The 19,312-nt window shown below is 38.5% G+C and overlaps 1 protein-coding gene across 1 annotated transcript in view; it reads right to left on the bottom strand.

The window, feature by feature from the left end:
* The window catches only part of SULF1 (sulfatase 1), a 127,009-nt gene that overhangs the window by 83,277 nt on the left and 24,420 nt on the right, over nt 1–19,312 (bottom strand). Inside the window, exon 4 of the mRNA XM_040588585.1 lies at nt 18,458–18,555. The gene's annotated coding sequence lies outside the window, so the exon portion shown is untranslated. The remainder of the gene's footprint in view (nt 1–18,457; nt 18,556–19,312) is intronic.

The following is a 19,312-nucleotide window of genomic DNA, read 5'->3' as shown; positions in this document are numbered from 1 at the left end:
CATCTCTATTACAATAAAAAATAAAAAAAGTCTTTGTGGTAGGCAGCGGGCTGTGTTGTCCCTGCTTTGCTCTGCAAACTTTTTTCTTCTCACCCAGCTTGTAAGAGAGGAAGTGAACTGCAAGCCAACTATAGCAAGTTTACCTGTTATTTTCTATGATCAAGCAGATGGTGGTGAACTGTGTGCAAGAGGATGATGAAAGGTAGTAACTTAGGATCCACCTGGATTCAGGTAAAGCACATAAACTTTCACATGGTTCACACAAAAAAAAGGATAATACTTTCATTTTTTTCCTGTCCTGTGGCACCTTACCCAGCCTGACTTGAAGAATAAAACTTCTAAAGGCCACCAAAATGGAAAATTAATAGCCTTACACATATGTATGTGTTAAAATAATTTTTATATGACAATTTCAAAAGAAGAAAAACTTACTAGAATGAATACTCTTTTCAGCAACAGAATAAGCACTTACCCATAGAGATATACAACACTGCAACTGCCCAGAGATTAAGGTATGTAAGTTATATGGCAAATATTATAGGGATCTTAGTTTCTATCCTGCTTCATGGGATGAAAAGGAGCATTTAACTGCTTGGCTCCTGCTGGTTTTGAATTAAAATTCAATGCTTCATTAATATTTATCTCTTTTTCTTCTAACCCTACTATACATGCTCTCTTTCGGAGTTTCAGGAAAACCAGCAATTATCACATCAAAGGTCATCAGTCCACCAGGGAAACTTCAATCCTTAACTGGTGGAGAATTGATGTAGCTTTTGCAAATATCTCAGATCAGGCGAGCAAGTGTTTTCCCTCCTCCATTCCCTCCTGTGACTCTTGTTGGTTTTATTTAATCAGCTCAGAAGACCTTCTTAGTTTTCCTGTGATGCCATACACTATCCTAGACATCAAAAAGATTTTTATACTGCTTTTATATCTATAGAGAGGGAATAAAAGAATAACAATGATATAACCATGCTGTACAATAGGTCCAGTCTGAAATAGTCTGAAGGACTCTGCTTAAATTTCCCCAGGATATTGCTGTTAAGCTCCATTCTGAAGTTATTGGCAACACTCACGCTTACTTCAATAGTAGCATTAGCATTAAAGAAAGAAGGTGATCCCTGCAGATGAAAATGACAAGAGATGTTCAAGTTACTGAACAGCAGAAATCAGAAGCATTGAAAAATTAAGACACTCTACTGCCAATGGCAAGCAAGGTATGAGTCAAACCCCCAAGATAAATCAATAAACTGTTTTCAAAATACTGATATTTTAAAAAAAGAAATAAATATTATGTTTATGTTACTTATCTTTTGGCTTTATAACCTCTATGGTTGTGTATTTTGAAAGGTTTTTTTGCAATCCTATCCTAAAGGACAATTATTTTTCTCTACCCAAATGAGAGATAAGTTTTCCTAGAATCATATGATGCCAGAAATGGGATGTCTGATGAAGCACAGCGAGCTGGCAATGCTAAAAATGTGTTTTCTTCAGTGCTGGGGAAGACAGAGTTCTGATGACATGCAATGGGAAGGGCACCACACTCATCTGTGTTTCCAGCTTAACTGGAGAAAGGATGACCAAACGTCAATAATTCTGAGTGTTACTTTTTTTGGCTTTTGTACCTTTGCACAATGAATTGATTTAGGCACGCAGGAATCTTGATGCTAATCAAAACATGACTTCAGTGTCATGTACCCTGCTAGCTTGGGCAGGTTACTTCTGCTAAAATAAAGTATCATTCAGTCCTTAAAAAAATCATTAAAATAAATCAACAAATTTAGCAGAACTGTCAGGGAATACCGCTTCACTTTGTCTAAAGTATCATTTCTTTCTGCCTGCTATTTCTGGCTCTGATCCTTTGCACAACTTCTGTCGCCAAGTCCCATTAAGTAAGTCTTTCCTACTTTATGTGTGAAGCTGTGCAGGGAATTTGCCTTCACAATATTGTAAAGCAATACTGAGTAATTTTGTCCAACTTAATGTTTTAATGTAATTAGTCTATTGATTTGATTTAATAATTTAATCCACACTCCCCAGTGCCTCTTTAAAGATGGAGAGTAGGATGGAACACTCCTCTGTAGTGCAACAAGACAGCTATATGTTTCTGAAACATGGCTTTAATTCTGATAAAATTACAAGATTGTAATTCCATGTTTCTCTTCTTTACAATAAACTAATCTCACATCTGAAAGGGCGGGGACCCATATAAGAAGCCACAGAATCATACAAAGCTGAAATTTCAGCCCTTCCCAGCTCTGCAGCCCTCCTTAACAAGACATGAGCTGGTAAGTCCCTCCTGCATGAAAGACTTCCCTCACCACGCACTGCGTCATGTAACAGTTCTGAAGAGGATCCTGTTCTTGTACTAATCTTGACAGGGCAGAAGGAGAGGAGGAGACAGACAGAAGAGTTGTTTCTCCCAGGCAACAGAAAGACCTGCTGTCTTTCCTACTGTGTGGTGGCAATGTTGGGAACATTCGTATTGCTACTACAGCTTTGCACTATGTAATTTCTTTAAGTTCCTTGGACATCTGGCTAATGCAGGGCCTACTATACAGTTAATTTCCTTAAGGCAAACATAGTAATGTGGTTTTACAGTACTTTCACATTACTGCACCTACTCCTTGGGTGTTCAAGAGTTCAGTGCGGTTGGCCTAGCCAACAATTCATGGTAAACTCATGAATTAACTAGGAGCATTTTTGTATAGAAATAGACTTTGTTAAAAAGTGACTTGAAATGTTAAGCAATTGGTTTGTTCAAATAGCTAAAGTGACTGAATATTTGATCCTGACTTCAGAACATTAATATTCTCACAGCAAAATACAGCACACTGAGGAATTTTGCCTATGTCTATGGTATGAATGAACTGAATCATCCCCTGAAAAATAAACATTTTTTCGATCTTCAACTCAGCATGTAAAATACAGGAACCAATACAGTATAGCAAATAGGTCACCATTAGAGCAGTGAAATTTTACTGTTTTGTTTTATGTTTAGTACATTTGGCCACACAGATATCATCATCTTCTTAATTCCTAGTTATTGCTCTGGTTTTTGCCCTGGTAACTTTGATACAATTCAGGTAGGTTTGACAAGCACAGTAGAAAGCATTTGCAGAAGCAGCTGAAAGAGTTTCACTGAGGTGCACTGAAAGTCCACTTATGTGAGCTGAAAGGAGCTCCCCGTGCAAGGAAGCGTTGGCAGCAAACAAGGGACATATCACAAGTCTGCCTTGTGAAAGCTAAGTTTGCTGAAATGCACTTAAGTCAAATCCTTAAAGGTGAAAGTAACAGAGGAGACCACAAAGGCTTTAAGCTTTCCGTTATAAAAACAGTGACAGTGTTCTTCTTGGATAAAACCCCACTATTGACATCAAAACCTTTGTCCCATCAACACTCAGCTACAGTACTACATCATGTGTGGCTATGAGTTCTTAGAAACACACTAAGGCTCTGAAGCTGCTGCAGAACATTTGACTCTAGGAGAGTTACAGGACAGAAATGATGTGCTAACAAAAGCTGCTCTCGTTAGCTGTTTCTGGATGGTGTGTTAAGCACTAATTTTCATCTACAAATGGTTCTGAGTGTGGTACCCAACAGATCACTTCTTTTCCTGAATTATGGTTCTGCAATGGGGACGCCTTGAAGATAATTATTTTACCTGCTGGATGCAAGTTTATGAAACAGAGAATAGGCAGTATGCTTGTGGTACAGGGACTTCTGAAATCTGGGCTTTCTTTTTCCAATGCGCTGAGGAAATTCAGTTGAAGAACACAGTATCTGGGTTATACCACTGGAAGGGCAGAGGTTGTACAAAATACATCGGGGTCTGCATTTTAATGAATTTACATTACATCTACAGGCTAGCACAATCAAAGTGAAATAAAAAAAGAAATGCCCCCAAAGCTTCATGTGAGATAACAGTATTCTTACTTATCTCCCCCAGGCACTGCATATGGAAAGACTGCTGCTTGTCTAGATATAAGACCGTGACTAACTGATGATTAATTAGCTTAACTTATACTCTCATCAAATTCACTACTTCTATACGTAATTTCTTAAATGACTTAGCTCATGTAGACAAACTCGGGCAATTACTGACATAGTACAAATAATTCAGCAATTCTAGCAAAAAGGCTCAAATAAACACAAGCAAACTGAAGTCCTACCAAATGTCTCTAATGAAGTTTTTGCTGGGGTCACAGGCAACGGATTTTTCTGGCTCCATGGAGCTTTCAGAATCTGTTGCACATGGCATGTCTTTGGTCCTTGTTTTGATAAGAAAAGATTAAGGGACTTGCCCAGGCAATAGCAAGACAGAGTTGGAACTACCTGTATTTATGGAAGTTCCCAGTGCATTTAACAGACAATACAGACAGAATTTTTCCTCTCAGTTTAGGCACAGGCTTAATTTTGCCACTGTTTACATTAAACGTCTAGGAAGTTTGGGTCACAATATTGTCTACAGTTATTACCTAGAAATATTTGCTGTATGTGAATGTTACCATCTGGGTCAACAGAGATATATGCTGTCAAATATCAATCACAAATGGATCAGGCTGGACTCCAGTGATAAACAGGACTATCCCAACAGAACCCTTATTCACCTTTCAAATTGTGAGGCTCAGTTAATTTATATTTTTAGAACTTTCTTGATGATAAGTTGCTATAGAAATTACAAATATTTGCAGCCCATAGAAAACTTCAGCAAAATTATGATGTGTTTTTTTTTTGTTGTTGTTGTTACGTTTTCTCTAATTACATTTCAGTCTTGTCCATGGATTTTCATTTTCCATTGTCTAACAGTTTATCTGAGGTTTCTGGATTTCATTTTTACACAAGCTAACGCTGTTTCAGAACATTCACTACTTGAAACAAGGACTTTTGAAAAGAAAAATAAAAATGAAGAAATGAGTATATAATCATAAAGAAGCTGGGGGAATATCCAAAAGTTTATTGTCCAGAATTCTCTGCTTTTAGCAAGGCAAAATCAAGGGTGGCTAAGAACAACTACATTTGGAAGTGCCTCCATCAGGTATGGAAACAGCATGCTTCACTGCAGCAGCTTTCACAGCCATCATAAACCACTAAAATTTTAATAAATCTGAGGCTAGGCTTTCAAGATTACTCTAGAACATATGTGTCTCACTGTCATATAATGAAAGCACATGTGTATGAATGTTATAAGTTTGGAGAAACTGAAAGAATCGGTGCTGGAGCACTATTTCATGCCATAGACTTTCAAGAGGTTCCCAGGCCATAGCACGAGTGTCAATCTAAGACTGATGCATTAGTCTCCTAATGTGAAGTACATTTTAGAGATGAATACACATCCTTAAAATCAATCTCTTATTGACAACTTAAACCCATCTATCCTACTCAACCTAAGTAACCACTAACCACCTCCCCCCCCCCCCCCCCCCCCCCCCCGATATTCAAGAGTGGATTTTGGAACTTGTGGACCTTTCTGACTGAACACAGGTTCATGCAACTCCTGCTGGCACTTCAGAAAGACATGTTAGTTAAATTTTAAGAAACCCCTGAACAAACTGTCTGAAATCTTGTGGCACTGTGCCTCTGCTAATAAACCGCAAACTCCTCTTCTAGAGAAATGGACGACGGTGCAGAAGCAATTGCTTCACTCCCCCCACTTCTTGTCACCTGATAGCCTCAGGGTTGCCACTAATGCCAGCTCCACTACAGGCTTGGCAGAGCAGCAGTGAGCCCAAATTAATAAAGCCCAGCTGGATACAGGTTGACACCATCAAGAGCCTCTGTGTTTCTCAGGGAACAGGCTTAACATGGAGCCAGATAAGATTCATATGGGCTTATTAACTCCAGCTCTGTGTAATGCAAAAGCAGCGGTACTGATTATGGTGTTGAGATGCTCCTGGAAGCAGTGTAGCCACATTCATGTGGCTCTGAGCTTCAGCTAATATCTGTGGCATGAATAATCTGCAGCACATGGATAATCAAGTACTGACTGTAATCCTGCTTCTGAATGGGTGCACAACCAACACATCTAGTGAGGCAGTGCTGATACAGAAGAATTTAAAAGCTCTGAGCCTAAAAGAAATCCAAACTCTTTATTTCTAGGCTGTCAGCAACTTGTTTTGTATGGAATTTTATTACTCATAGCCAGATTCACCTTCATGCACAGGGTGAAGCACAAAAATCTATGAATCACTTCAGGTCTGTTTTGACCACTTGGCAGTGCTTCTTAGGTCTTAGGCTGAGCCTCTCCTGAGGTATGAACATGCCCCTGAGGACTCCACCCTGCTTAGTGCTAAACAACTTCTGAAGGTGATGAGTGCTCTTACATTACAGCACTAATCATTATTTGGAATTTTTTGGACTCTACAGGACTACTTCTCTAACTTCTGGTTTTAATATTTTCATTGGAAATGAATACGTGTAATTGACTTATGCAATGCTCAATGGGACTTAGCAATGCTAAATGCTTACTGAGCACCCTGGGTATCTTTAACATGAGAAAGATACTCTAAAGTTACTTGCCTCATGAATACAGGCATGTATTCCTCATGAATATACCCCTTTTGTCATAGGTAAATGTATATAAAAGTTAGTCATAGACTAACTTTTAATCTAACTTTAATCACTCCTTAGGGTCGCATAACAGCATAGGTTGCAATTTATTCATGTTAAATTCACAGCAGTTTTAACCCAGTCACTGTCTTTACCTCACACATACATCTGCATCTGCTTAAATAATTACACTGGGTGGGATTCACCTCCACATTGTAGACACCTAGATTTAATTCTCAAAATGTCCGTGTCACTACATGAGGTAGGTGTCTAAGCTTCCACAGCAGTTAAAGGGGAATCTAGTCTGTACAGTCAGAGGAACCTGGAAACTGGCTGTCCAGTTGCAGCTCTCCAGGCACCACTGGCTATATCGATTCCGATGATATTGCCTATAATGGGAGACCAGATACTTACACACTAACACCTACAGCTAGGTCTCTGAATCCCACCCAGTAGATTAGGTAATTGATGTCATTTCTGAGTTATTGCCTAACCCCTTTTTCTGAAAATATATTGAAAAGACTGAATTTGAAAGGGTTTCAGGATACAATCAACCTCCTGTACATACATTGACTAAAATCTCCCTGGAGATGCTCCTCTGAGTTGTACTTAAAGGTACAGCTACTGTACAACTATAAAAGGTAAAGAGAAAAAGGAAGAGGATAAAAAGTCACATTGGGAAGAGTTTCTTAAATTTTCATGATTTCCCAGCTTGTGTCTGGAGAGTCAACAATCACCACAACAAAACAAGGCTAGAGATTATATCTATGTCTTTATTTATATCTACCTACAGGCACACATACATATATGCATTATTTTCCTTTCCTATACAGGCATTTAAAACTCAGTACACTTATTTCCTCACAAGGGTAGAGAAAGCATATTAGTGTCCTATAATCTGTGGTTGGAAGGAAAAGCATAGGCTTGCGTGCAGAAGCATGAATTGTAATCCTGAATTTTAACAGTGTAAGCCAATATAATACTGTTGCCTTTGGAAGAGTGGCATTGACGCAAGACTTCACTCACAACACTAAAAACACTCACTGCTTTTCCTTATGCTTTAGGGAAGCTGTGTCTGAGTACCCAGTGCTACTGTGGGGCAAAGCCTGGCACAATTTTACCCTCTAATGCTTTTTTACTTTCTCCTGAAGCCCAATATACCATCATACTCAACAGTGCCCTCTTCCCCTTCCTCTGCTCAGCTGTGCTAAGCAAGCTAAGGAAGCTGTCCAGATCCCAAATGTTGCTCTGAAGAGCTTGGAGGCAAACTACAGTGCGTTTTCAGTTAATATTTAGTCTCATCTTCCATCTGACATTTTTACATCTTCCACAGCTTTCTACAAAGATAAAAAGAGAACTGGGAAGATAATAAAAAGGAAAAACAGGTTCAGGGAAGTTTTAAAGTTAGGGAAACTTTGATAAGGAAAAATGTGATTAGAGGGAAGAGAGAAGGAAGGCAGTGAAACAAATGGCACAGATGTGAGAAAGCCATGTCCATACACAAGTCTGTGCTGATTAAGCTAATCGGGTTCAGTTAAACCCCTGCATTGACACTTCTGGGAACTGTGACACGTATGCGAACAAATGAATAATCTCTAACAGTACTTGGGTCACTATAGCATGAACCAATGTGCTTTTCAGCCAGCATGCAACAAACCTCATCAGTGTCTTTTCAGAGAAATGTAGTAACTTAACTTCAGAAAAGCAATTAAAATAATCCGTACCTATCGTGCTGCACAGCTTAGGATACCTAAAGTTCCTTGGAGACCTAATACTAGGCTTCTGGGTCTGCTCAGTTGTCACCCTGTCTTTGTTGCACTAATTGCCTAAGATCCTGCGTTTTAGCTAACGCTGTTTGGGAGATGCAAAACAGGCATAAGTCTCTAAACGAGCCCAATTTCTGAGGAACACATTTGTCATGGAAAATTCATGGGATGTTGGGGATCTACAAGAAAACTGGAAGTTTGAGATTGAAGCCCTCCTTCTCATGGTGACACCTGGAGCTCCAGCTCCAGTTGCAGGGGAGTTCCTTCATCACCAAGCAATGGTGACAAAAGGTTCAGTCCGTCTCTCCTGGGAAAGCTGCTTCAAACAATACCCATATGCTGGGAAGGAGGAGGGGGAGCTTGGTTCTGCAGGTTAGATCACTTGGTGTGGGGATGGGCTGGTATTCTTGAGAACTTTCTGCTCTTTATCAAATTACAATTTTGGGATAATATATAAACAGTCTAGGAGGAAGTACTGAGACTGAGGACGTGACTTCAGGCTCCAAGTATCTGCTTCCCAGAGAAGCCTGATTGTAGCCCTGACCTGGGTTTTTGTGTTTCTGCAAGAGACAGATATCTAGGGTAGTATCTAGCCCTTTACCATCCCCTAGAAGACGTTTCCATTTCCTCTTGCTCAAATCCTAGTCAGAGAGAAGAAAATCTACCATACAGATTGTAGGTGTCTGATAATACTTAGCAAATTCTATTCCCAGAGCATCATAACCTTAGCTGCCTTTATTGCCTTTTCCTTCAGAGAATAAAACTTTTCTCCAAGCATTCTTCACCACTAAAATATACAGAAGCCACCATATGTGGTCTGTGACTGGTTTGGAAATGTCAGGCTTCCATCTGAGCAGCTTAATGCATTTTCTGATTACCTGTTAAAGATGATTCACAGCATTGTGTAAATCTGTAAATGTGCAAAAATGGTATCATTACATGACTGGCTTCATCACTCAACAACCCAGGAAGGAGCCAGGAAAGCAGCACTTCAGCTCTAGTCCTGAGTTTCAGCTATTTGATCAGACCTCTTTTCTTAGGACAGATGCTTGCAAAGTTTCACAGAGGCTGTTGTTTTTCATAACTGCAGTTGTAAGTCTGGTTTGACCTACCATACCTAAGTATATTTAAACAAAAAATGTGCTTACAACCCAATAAACATATAAGTGATTCTCTCTGGGTTTTTGGTTGGTTTTTTTTGTGATCAAGAAGAAATTTGCTACCTAGCTTCAACATTGTTTGCTGTTTAGCTAAAGGCATAAAAATTCCTTCAGGAGGTCTGAACTAAATGAAGCTATAGATTTCAGAGCTGGAGGTTTAGAAATTCTCTCTGCTGTATGCTCAAAGGCACAGAGCTCTCTTGGGCAGAGGCTACAGTTCGCCAAATTCATTGAATGAATGCTAAAAAGACCCTGATCTGCTTAAACACAGAAACAACTTGTCATTACTTGCACTGTCAATACCTGAAAACATGTGACCTTTGCTGCTGGCAAAGTAACATCTTATAGCCCAGAGGTACATTAAATGAGCTTAACGTAGAATCAGTTTGACACTAACATTAATCTAGGGCATGTGGACTTAGAAGAATCACAAATCTTCTTTTATAACTTGAAGTAGGTCAAACATCTCCCTTTACAGAAATAGCATTTGAGTTCACATAGCTAAAAAAAAATCCCATTATTTAAAATAAACATCTCTAAGACATATACAAAATATTTTAATTAAGTAGCTGCATTCTATCCTGCTTACTTTTTTTCCGCACTTTTAACAGCACATATTATTCTACTCCTCACAAAACTCTTGTTTAGTTTGTTAGCACCAATAAAATCGCACTTCCCTGAAATGGCTGCATTTCAGTGATGAGTGAAAAGATCCCTCTTATTTTCTTCATATACTGAAGTGACAGTGCTACTTGAAAAGACATTTCTATTTTATTTATACTTAAAGACATAAGTGCACAAAAAAAAAAAGAAAAAAGTCAGTGAAACATATGAGTTAGAAATCTCTTCTATTGTTATTTAAATAGAAGGTACACACATTTCAAGTTTGCATTTTAAAACTCTGATCCACGGAAGTATTTTGTTGCTATTCAATGTACTAATCAAGAATGCACATAAACTGTTGTCCTGCACTGAAAATTCAGCTTGCAAAGTGACACTTTCTTATTCAGCAATATTTGCTTAGTGAATAACAAACTTTAGAACTAATCCAACAGCAAAAAAAAAAAAAAAAAAAAGAAAAAAGTTAAAATCATTCTATTTTTCTCTGTTATCTCTTTTTGGCTGATAATGTTAAAAAGGTAAATAGTTTTTTATGTCACCTTGTATATTAACTCAATAGTTAATCACATTCCTGTCAGATACAGTGGGGCAAGTCCTCCAGAGGTGAATGGCTTGTTCAGAAGTTATAATGGTGATAAAGAGTAACTCTATATAGGGCATCTACAGTTTGTAGCCAGCAAATCTTTGCTAAAGGAATATGTCTAATGTAGCCTATATACCTTTAGTCCTAGTGATTTATGATTGAAGCTATGTTTGTAAAATTGCTTGCTAGACAGTAGAAACTGTATAACTAATACATTCGCTGCAACCATCGTGAAGACGACATGGGAACATCATGATAATAGCCTTATGACACATTAACAAAAATCACCACAAATTTTTCAGAAGTCTGAAAGCCTGAATAGGACAGCTGTACCCTTGAAATGTTCCTGGAATGAGACAGGTCCACTCAACTCTCTTTCATCACTTCTTTTTCCAGCAAACACCTATAAGCATCCCTGTGCCATCTATTCCAGTTAATATCCTTTGAGTTAGATATTTGTTGCTGCTGTATTTCAGCATCTTGCTTCACCTTCACGTCTGTATGACATCTCTTTATTTTTAACCCAGCCTGTGCCATGTATGTGATACAATATTCAGACTGGGAGAAAAGTCTTACAGCAGAGACCCAGCAGAAAATTTCAGTGCACTCGAGAGTCAGACCATGCATTCAGAAAGTGATACAAACAGCACTTGGTAGTAACTAGAAGGCAAATCATGGGAAAAAGATAATCACTACCACCCCCCCAAAATATTCTCAAAATACTTATCACCTTTCATAAGCTTAAAAATGTATCATGATCCAGCTGAGTACCTTGAGGAGTAAAGGCTGTGCTTGTTCTGAGCATCACAGAATATAATCCTTCTAGAATATCAAGTATAATGTAAGCATACAGCCCTGCAGACACAGTTCACCACTTCCATGTCATCACGGCCAGTAGCTGGGATATTAAAAATTTTATTTAAATCACAACCTAAATGCAAAGTCAAAGTTTCCATAGAAAGAACTGTGTTCTTTTGTTTTATGGTATTCTGAATTATTTAAATAATTATGCATAATTTTAAATATTCAGGAATACAGTGTGCATGATGGTTTAATTTGGCACTATTTACACTATGCAAAGTTGTGGGGAAGGCCTCCTACCTAAAAGAAGTAGTTAATGCCTGTTTAAGAACTTAAAAACACTGGTGAAGAATGTTTTCATTTCAGTTACAATCACTGTGTCATCGTATCTTTATTTGCTTTCAATTAGTTGCATGGTTGAGCATCATCACTCAGTCATGTCTCCAGCTATTCACAAATACAGAATTAATGCCTATAAAGACCTGCTTTGTTAATCAGTGGTTATATTTTATTGCCTTAATCAACTTAATTTACATTTTACAAGATTTCAAAATCACATGGAGGCTCTGGACCTGATCACTGAAGGGTCTGAGAATGCCTCCAGTGGGAACCAGCGTGGCCTTGAGCCTCTAGGATCAGTTCCTAGAGACAAACATGCCCACTGTGCCATATACAGCTGATGAACCATGAAGCCTGGGATTTCCATATGGCATTATGAGCATTCCATTACTGCATTATCCAAGCACTCCATGATCTTAAATGTATCTATTTCTGCAGCTCTCCTGTGAGGTTGTGAAGCTATGTTTTCCCTGTGGCACTAACAGTAGCACTGTTGTACAGGAAGTCTTGACTGGAGCAAGAAGTGAAACTAAATTCCTCCAAATACCAAGTTCATCAGCTAACTAGTGCACCAGCTTTCTCACTGCAGCATGGGACCAATGGAGCTGAGAATGGGATGATGACTTAGAGAATATCCCATGTACAGCTCATTTCTTGTCTGTACACACTTCTATAAATTAAGAACTGCAAAACCAGCTGGGAAAAACCACACATTTTTCTTCCACATGAGCAATAAAGTGTAAAACATGGTTGAACTCTTCCCCATAATATCCTTACTTTCAAGATTTCTTTAGGTGAAAGACTGCATTTCACTAGTACATAATCTGGTTGCCTGTCAAGACCAAAACCCACCATGCCTTCATGTGACATAGATAACAACACATTTTCTTGTTCCTTCTGGGAACAGGCTGAGGAGGCGGTAGGGAAAATGATCACAACTTGATGCAACAATGAGCAAAGAAATGTTGCCTTAGATCTGTAAATCTGCAAGGCAACACAAATGCTGGAAAGCTTTCCCATTAGTGTTTCTTGGCCCTGAGTCAGTAAGCTGCTTCATTGCTATGTCAATAGCACATATACATATATAAACACATGTCCGAGTGCTTTTCTCACTCCAAGTAGATTTAAGCAGTTGCAGATATGTCATTTTTTCTATATGACAAAAAAATGTACTCTGAAGAAATGTTAATCTTATCCATATACTCCACTCAAAAAGCATTTACAGTTTTAGTATTACTGTATCTCACCACTAATGTCACATTAGGCAGTTATGTCTGTGTGGTTTTTCTTTAGCTGTTTTCTTCTATCATTCTGCTCTTAATAAATAAAGTAAAAAAAGCATTTTCTTTCCAATATTGTTTTTTTCCATTCCTTGACTATACCATGCAACACAGTTCCCACGAAGTTCAACAAGGCCAAGTGCAAGGTCCTGCACATGCATCCAGGAAATCCCAAGCACAAATACATGCTGGGCAGAGAACGGATGGAAAGCAGCCCTGAGGAGAAGGGCTTGGGGTATTGGTGCACAAAAAGCTCAACATGGCCCAGCAACGTGCGCTTGCAGCCCACAGAAAGCCCACAGAGTCCTGGTTGCATCAAAACAGGCATGACCAGCAGGTTGAGGGAGCTGATTCTCCCCCTCTACTCTGCTCTCATGAGACCCCACCTGGAGTACTGCATCCAGCTTTGTGGCCTCCAACAGAAGAAGGAGATGAGACTCTTGGAGCAAGTCCAGAAATGCTGCAAGAAGGCTTTTACCATCCATCAGATTCTACTGTCCATGCTTTATCTCCTTCCTCCAGAGGCCAGGCAAGACCATACCACTCCTCCTCCATCCATCCCCCTCTCCTACAATCCTCAGGGCTATTTGCTTAGCTGGAACGAGCTACAGCTGCACATCATCCATGCCAATCAACACACTGCCTTCGAGGCAAGGCCACAGCTGCATGTTATCAATGCTAATCAAGCCACTGCCTTCATTCCTCTACACAGAAAGAGTCCACAAAGATGATCAGAGGGGTGGATCACCTCTCTTATGAGGACAGGATGGGAGAGTTGGGGTTGTTCAGCCTGGAGAAGAGAAGGCTCTGGGGAGACCTTACAGCAGCCTTCCAGTACCTAAAGGGGGCCTACAAGAAAGCTGGAGAGGGACTGTTTACAAGGGCATACACAGATAGACCAAGGGGGAATGGCTTTAAACTGAAAAAGGGTTGTTTTAGATTAGATATTAGGAAGAAATTCTTTACTGTGAGGGTCGTGAGATGCTGGAACGGGTTGCCCGGAGAAGCTGTGGATGACCCATCCCTGGAAGCGTTCAAGGCCAGGCTGGATGGGGCTTTGAGCAACCTGGTCTGCTGGGTGTCCCCCCCATGGCAGGGGGGTTGGGATGATATGATCTTTAAGGTCCCTTCCAACCCAGACCATTCTATGTTTCTATGATTCTGTGATCATTATATTCTTAATGATGCTATAGGTCTATTCCTATCAAAGACCTTTTCCTTCTTTGCTAGAAAAACAGTGAGATACGTCTGGATCAAGTTACTGATAATAGCAGTGTATGGCTGAAAAATATCTCCATTCTTCTTAAACATTCATCTGAATGGAAGTATTTGGGAGGAGCATGGGGAAATAATGACCCACAAAATTCTTTTACAAAATCCGCTTTAAAAATATTTCTTACATGAAGTATTAAAAGTATTTTTCTCAGACTGCATTTCCTATTTTGATGCCCTTGCACAGCATCAATTCTCCACTACAGCATGGTAATACAACTGATACTGGATAGGAAGAGAGTGATTTGACTTTTGCAGACAAGAAAACACCACCTAAATATGGGAAAAAAGTTCATAAATAATTCCAGAGACTGGCATTATGAAAGCTTGATCTTGAAATCTTAAGACTACATTTATACAAACGTTCCTGCCTTCCATTTGGTGCAGGTTGTGAAGGAAGCTTTTTGGATCTATTTTTGTCTTGCCTGTCTGTCTTTTCCTGAGCATACTCTCAGCATACTGCCCACCAAACTGCTGACTGCCTGCTCCTCATTAAGGCATGCAGTATGGAGAAACATGCCAGTAAGAAAACCAATGAAGCAACCAAATCAGCAGCTGAGAACCCCTTCCACCGAGTAGCAGGAGGTAACAAGGGGGGTAAAACTTCATATTTCCTCTTTGGACCTCTGCAGGTGTGAACAAATTTAATAGGGATGAGCAGCTACAAAGGTAGAGAAGTCCTTGTTGCTTTGTGTAAGTGACATGGTAATTTACGGGTATACTAAAAGTGAATCCCAGAATATTTACTTTCACAACTTCTACAGGGAAAACTCCAAGACCACAAACTTTCTGCTGTATTGACAGGCTGTAAAACACTCCCTCTGGATCTTAATCAATGGTGTATGTAGAAAAACATAGAAAAGAATTATGTGTGAATGGGTGATGGAAAAGAAAAACAAATGGAAAGGGCACTTGTTTACCAGATCAGATCAGAAATGTACCCTGGGCAAGAAAGTCACAAAGTAGAGAGGAAATGAAGGGGAGTAATTCTGTCTTCTTGGAATATCCCTTTTATCAGTTATATCTATTTTAGTTAGAAGCCATTAACCCTAATGCATTTACGGGGAAAATGCCTTACCTTTCAGCTAATAATCCCTTTCTACATAATCCTTTTTTCCAAACCAAGAAACTTGACAGCATGAGAAGAAAAAGGAGTTGAGAATGAAACAGTTTTGTTTTGAAAAGTGGAATATACTAACGAGATAGAACTAAGAACACTGATGGCAGAGATCACTTGGGAGGGATGCAGAAGCAATTAGTTTAGCACATGCTTCTTAGCCCGATAATCTTTGTGTGAATGCATGTCTGAACATATATGTGCATGCAACACAGAGATGTACCTCTGTGCTAGAGAATTTTTCCCATGGGACTTCCCTATTTTTGGTGGGTAGTTCCTTGTCACCTTTTAGCAGGAGGGAAAGAAAAAGCCCCTAGGAAAGGAGGTAATAATGATTGACAGGATGCTGGCTAGAGAAAGACTGCCTGATTACAGATTCGGCATGACTTGGCTGCATGCTGTGTAGACAAATAATAACAATGAAATACCACAGCACAGAAAGAGGAACCCTACAAAATCATTGTAGTTCTGCTGTACGTCTTCTAGCAGGATCTGCTGATAGACAAGTTACTGTGCCCTCAGTGTGCATACAGTAAAATGAAGGCTGAGGTAATGACCTATTAAAAAACCTTACTTGCACTTGCTGTATGTCTCTGTCCCTCTGCTTCCCAGCTTCTCCTAAAAATCTAGTGCCCATTGGGATTTTTCTGAGATATTCTGAGAGACCCATCTGACCATCTACCCAAGTTTCTTGCTTGGAGATACCACTGGTCAGCCCAGTACTCGTGACCTATAGATCTCTCAGGCAGATTCACCCTCCTAAGCCCTGCAACATGGAGTGAAACGTTGTAATGCAAGCCTCTTCAGTTCTTGTTTCAAGATCATGCTCATTTCAAATGAAGTGAAGCTGTTTTTTTAAGCTCTTACATTTCCCAAAAATAAACTAGGATTGAAATGCCTGTTTGGAACTGGGACTGCGGTACGTGTGTGTGCAGTAAAGAAACTACATTTCTAAAAAACCTGACCTCAAGGGTTAAGTTGTATTTGACTTAATTAACTGAAGTTGGCTTTTGGAATGTCAGTGGATAATGTGCCAGGAAAGTCTTTGCACTGAAAGTGTCATTAATAGATTATATACATAAGAGACATGATTTTTAAGCTTCAGGTCAAAAAGCTGCCTTTTCATTTTTCTTGGAACTTTCCAACTATTTTATCCATGGTACAAATGATAACACTTTATTTCATAATAAATATTCTGAAGGCATTCCTAATACTGACAAATATGAATTACTTTTATGCATACTTCACAGTTGTAGTTTTGTTGTATGAGATACCATGACCCTAAATCTGTAGGGAAAAAGTCTGTTTATAAATTTTTCTTGCAAAATCTCTCTACAAAAGCAGATGATGTAGTCAATGAAGAGTGAACCTCTAAAGTTTCAGGTTAGATAAACAAAGTCCAAGCTTTAAAAAAAAAAGTATTAACCTTTGGATCTGCAAAAATCACTTGGAAATCTTCCAGTATAAAGTCTTTCGTAAGATTATTTGTGCTTCCTGCCTTTAACATCACCAAAGTAGTCACTTGTCATTTCATTGTAGAACTGGAAGGTACTGCAAATAATAATCCAGTTCATTCTCTTCAACAAAAGCAAGATCACTTATCTACATCATATTATTTCATAACTTCCACTTCTGTGGAAATCTAAGGCATGCATTTTCTTAGCCCTGCCCTAGTCAACCTCTTTAAGAGCAACCTAGGAAAAATATAGATAAACCTATAGATAAACCTAGTAAAAATTTAGATAAAGTTGGGAGAGAACATTAAGATGGAGATAATGACTAGACTGATGGTATAGGACAGCTTGGATATCGTGGTATGCTGTATGCAAACAAGCAATATGTGCTTTATATGGGAACAATACACAACCACACATATGGAGGGAAAATAAAGCAGATTGAATAATCTTATATTCATTCTAATTGTTACAAAACATTATCTGAAGATCTGGTAATTTAAATATTCTGTAATTAAAATAAACTGTGAGCTAACATGTCCAAATAGTAACTGGTTCCAAACTAAATTCCATACAAAGACTTGCATGTGAAATAAACTTGATGTATACCAGCTGTCTTTCATTGCTAGTAATGTCTTAATTTACCAAGTTTACCTCTGCCTTACATATACCTGCTATTAAATCACATGCATTTGCAAATTGTTTAACCAGAAATATTTTATGTAAATGAGGTGACAGAAAATAATACAGATGAGGGGAAAAATGAATCTCAGAGCATTTCAGTTTTCCTGCTCTGTGCTCTGTCACGTGGCTTTATATTTTTATTTGGTAAGTTGAGACGTATGATTTGATACTCAGCTTAGTACCATAATTCCCACATCACAAGGTCACCACACAACTTGCTGTGACCTCCTAATTCCACCTAAAAGTCAGCCAGGCCTTGAAAGCACATAACTAGCTCAGATCTTTTGGAATTGCTTTCGCAGAATTGCATAAGACAGCTTGCATAATGCTTTTCTTTACCATGACCAGCTGCATACAGTGACAGTAGCTTCCAGTTTTCATAAACGTGATGTTCACATAAACAAGGGAAAATTCCAAATCATTACTTTTTCCTTAATGTATATCTTTCCCTGCAGAAAAAGTACGCTTTCATCTTGACATAAGTCAAGCCTATAAAATATTCCTGTTCATAGGCTCAAGAAAGGCATACATTTTGTTTACAGGATATTATTCAACAACCACAAAACATGCAATTTCTGGATGTCTTCAAAATTAGAAAGTTAATAGTAGCAAACTTTGGATTGAGAAGCTATCTGTGTAATCATTTACTGACTCACTAAAATGTTAAGGGTCCTTGGGTTAGTCTTGAGCCTTTAAAGTCTGGCAGGATAGAACCTCCAGAAGATTTACTACAGCTTAATTATTGACCTGACATAATACTTAGGCTATGTAGCACATGCTGATGGCTTGTTTGGTTTAATTAATTACTGAATAAGCATTTTATTTTTGTACCTTTGAAGACTTCCTGCAGTTAATGTGCCTTGGTTAATTTTCATAGCATTGGACAGAAGTCTGTATGTCTTGCTCAGTGAATTGATTATAGGCAAAACCTGCAAAAAGGGGAAAACACATTAATACTTATAGCCGCTAGGAATCACACATTTTAGTTGTAACACAAGGTCTGTTCATACCGGATTTAGAATTTGTTTGCAAAACTAAACTTATTCATTCCTATTTACTTTGCTGAATCACTCTGCAGAACCAAATTTATCCACGTCTAACTACCTCGCTTACAAGTCAGCAAGCTGCCATAGTTCAAATAATTGAAATATCAGCGAACATGCATGAATTTTTGAAGACCCTGACTTATTTGTTTTTTTCATTATTAAAGTACCTATCTATGTGTACCTGCTTTTTCAGTGCCTTAATACATCCAAGAAAACTCATGGCAGATGTTCTTCTACAAAAGGGAAAAAAAAATAAAAATAGTTTCTACTATTGTGAAATAACTGTACAGAAATTATAAGCTATATTTTATTTACCCATCAAAATGAAATTAAAATGTTTTTCTTCTGTATTCCCAGTGGGAAAGCTCTATCAAATTTAACAGGAATTTATATCTTCAATTTAAGCACAGTTTTATTGTTTGGCTAACAAAATATTTACATCTCCAGACTCAGATTCTAATGGATAGTTCAAACATCTAGATGTCCATCACAAGGTTCTGTAACTTTTCAGGATATTTTCTGAGAATATTTGTAATATTTTAATAGAATTTTAATTTTTGGAGGTACTTGTATTTGCTTTCATAATTGTTCATTCACTTATTTGTTCTTTCTTAAAATAAGGTAATACTGAAATCATGTA

Source organism: Falco naumanni, chromosome 3 (assembly GCF_017639655.2).
Source record: "Falco naumanni isolate bFalNau1 chromosome 3, bFalNau1.pat, whole genome shotgun sequence".
NCBI classification, from domain to species: Eukaryota; Metazoa; Chordata; class Aves; order Falconiformes; family Falconidae; genus Falco; species Falco naumanni.
Note: the sequence above shows the minus strand (reverse complement) of the source record. Positions and strands in the feature narration are given on the sequence as shown.